This window comes from Arachis hypogaea, chromosome 20, assembly GCF_003086295.3.
Source record: "Arachis hypogaea cultivar Tifrunner chromosome 20, arahy.Tifrunner.gnm2.J5K5, whole genome shotgun sequence".
Classification (NCBI taxonomy): Eukaryota; Viridiplantae; Streptophyta; class Magnoliopsida; order Fabales; family Fabaceae; genus Arachis; species Arachis hypogaea.
The window spans coordinates 46,999,766-47,003,124 of record NC_092055.1 but is presented as its reverse complement, the minus strand read 5'-3'; positions in this window follow the sequence as shown (position 1 = coordinate 47,003,124).

Genomic DNA, 3,359 nt, shown 5'->3' with positions numbered 1-3,359 from the left:
TCTTTCCCCTGCAACCCTATTTCTTTTCCCTTATTTATTTTCATGGCTTTTTAATTCTGTTTCTACTAATTCTGTTAGACTTAGATTAGTTAATTTTTGTGTTTTCTGGATTGAATTTTCTGTGGCTAATTTTCTGGGTTGATGGATTCCTCTATTGAACTGAAATCGCTGTTTTTGAATCCTGCATATAACATGTTCGATGAATTGCCTGAATAGAGTTTTTTATTTAATTCTTATGTCTGATCAGTATGGGCTTTAAATTTTGTTACCCTTAGGCATTATAATTCATAATTGTGCATTTTTATGTAATTTCTAATGGTGATTGAGATTGAATTTTGGGGTATGCTCTTAGTTGCTATTTTTGCTTGGAACACCAAATTGGTTTGAAATGTCAACTTTGATAATTTGTTTTGTGCATTTTTTCAACAGTGCATACCATGTTTTGTTTAGTGAATTGACTAAAATTGCTTATCCATGTTGGGTTGGAATATGAACAATCACACATAATCACTTGTTCTTTAAGGTTTTTGAGCAATTCAAATGGACTTTTCATCAAGTATTGCTTTTTGAACAAGGACTGTGTTTGTTGATTATTTTCTACTTTTTGACGTGAATAAGCAAGTTCTTTAAAGACTGAATTGGTTATTGTCTTTGTGCCAAATCTTGCTAATTCTTCCAATTTCATTGCACAATTGCAATAACCAAATTTCTTTAGCTAATTCGCTTCCATTGCTCTACCTAAGTTGTTTGTGCTTTAATTGTTATTCATTCCTTTAATTCTCACTTAGATTTCTTGATTGTGGAAAACCTTGTTCTCTTTTGAGCATATCACACTTTTCAACATGTTTTTCCTCAATTAAGTGTTTGTTTACCTTATTGGCTCTAATTTACATTCTTTGATTATTTCCTCTTTTGCTTTTGTATCAATTGTCTATTTCCCCTGAGCTATATTCTGTTTTTCTTTTTTTTCAAGATGCGTCGTAAGGGTAAGGAGAAAGCCACTCCAATGGCTCCCGTCCCTATCCGTCCGAGCACTCAGTCGGACACTTTTATTAATGAGGAAGCCCAAGAACAATACAAAAAATTAGAGAAAAAGGCCTTTCATTATGAACGAAAGCTGAATGTACCGGAGAAATATGCTGAGGCCATCCACAACCGGCTAGGCTATTATGGGTGGAAATTCATAGAGTTCGACCTTGTGAAAATCAGTAAGCAACTAGTTAAAGAATTCTATGAAAATCTGCTGAAGGGAGACGCCGAGACCGTTTTTCTTAGAGGAGTCCAACTAGACACCTCTACACATGCTTTAGAGGCTCTTCTTCGGATCCCTCATATCCCGCCGAGCCGATATGCTTTTGTTAAGATAGCGGCGGATTTGATACTGGGCAAGATTTCTTTGAACGTTGTTCTGATGAGGATTGGCCTACCTGAGGCCCGTTGGGAATACAGCTGGGGAGAGAATGCGGTCCGTGATAAACCCATATTTCATGATATATTTTGTGCTCAATTTAAGTGATTTATTCAACCCTTCACCCACTTATGCATGTGAAATTGCATGGTTTTACTTTTCCTTCCTTATTATGTGATATATGTGAAAAACATGTTTCCTATGCTTTAAAAATAATTATTTTAATTACCTTTTATTACCATTCGATGCCGTGATTTGTGTGTTGAGTATTTTCAGATCTCCTAAGGTAGGAATGATTTAAAGGATGGAAAGGAAACATACAAAAATGGAAGGAAATCACAAAATGGAGTTTTTGAGGAAAACAGGCAGCGACGTGAACGCATGGACGACACAGCCGCGTGTCTAGCACAAAAAGGCAGCGACGCGAACGCGTTACTGACGCGGACGCACGCCTTGAGCAGAACGCAGATGACGCGTACGCGTGACCGAAGCGAACGCGTGACAAGGAAAACTCCCAGATGACGCGACCACGTGACCCACGCGGACGCGTGACAGACGCCACGCACCAGAAACTGCAGAAAATGCTCTCAGCGATTTCTGGAACCCTTTTTGGCCCAGATCCAAGTCCAGAAAGCACATATTAGAAGTTATAAAGTGGGGGAATGCATCCATTCATGAGAGGTCTCTAATTATTCACTTTTCACAATTTAGATGTAGTTTTTAGAAAGAGAGGTTCTCTCCTCTCTCTTAGGTTTTAGGATTAGGATTCCTCTTAAAGGAATTAGGATTTCTTATTATTTCAACTTTATTATTTCAACTTCCTCTCAGGTTCAATATTCCTTTTACTCTATATTTCTCCTTTGCTTTCAGATACTTCAATGCTTTTCTTTAATTACTTATGTTGCCAAATTGGCTTATGAACTCTTTATGTTTAGATTGATTTTCTCTTATTAATGCAATTGAGGTATTTCAGATTTATGATTCTTATTTAGCTTTTTTATATTCTTGGCTTTAATTGATTAATTGGAGGCTCTTGAGTTATCAACTTATCGTGATTGATTGTTATGTCGGCTAATTGACTGGAATTCCACTAACTCTAGTCTTTCCTTAGGAGTTGGCTAGGACTTGGGAATCTAACTAATTAGTTCACTTGACTTTCCCTTGCTTTCGTAAAGGTTAACTAAGTGGGATTAACTTTAATTCTCATAGGAGTAACTAGGATAGGACTTCTGAATTTTCATACCTTGCCAAGAGTTTATTTTATAGTTATTTATTTATTTTACTTCTCATTTAAATTACTTGTTCCTTACTTTCAAAACTCCCAATTTACAAAACTCATAACCAATAATAAGAACACCTCCCTGCAGTTCCTTGAGAAGATGACCCGTGGTTTAAATACTTCGGTTATCAATTTTAAAGGGGTTTGTTACTTGTGACAACCAAAACATTTGTACGAAAGGATTTTCTGTTGGTTTAGAAGCTATACTTACAACGCGATAATATTTTTATATTTCTTTACTGATAGAAAAACCGATCGTCAGTCCCAGTAGCATTGCATGTTCTCATTTACATCTGGAGGCGAGGATTTGGCCACAAATCATTGCTGATTACATTCTGCCGAGCACGCATACTACACACATCCGAGTCCATGTGGCAGTTCTTCTTTGGGCCATTCTGGAAGGTAAGAAGATATCTGTTCTGCCCCTTATTAGAGAGGCGATGTGGAAGGTGAACCAGTAGTAGAAATATAATATCCCTTTCCCATCGATGATCATGAGGTTGGCTACATTGTCTGGGACAGAGTGGAGACCGGGAGACTGGACGTCTACCTTTATCAGTACCCAGCCATTTCTGCCATACGGGGAGTATGAGGGAAGCCACAGAAGAAGAAGAAGACCACCAAACCTTCATCATCATCAGCACCATCAGCGCCTCCAGCACTTGCACCTGC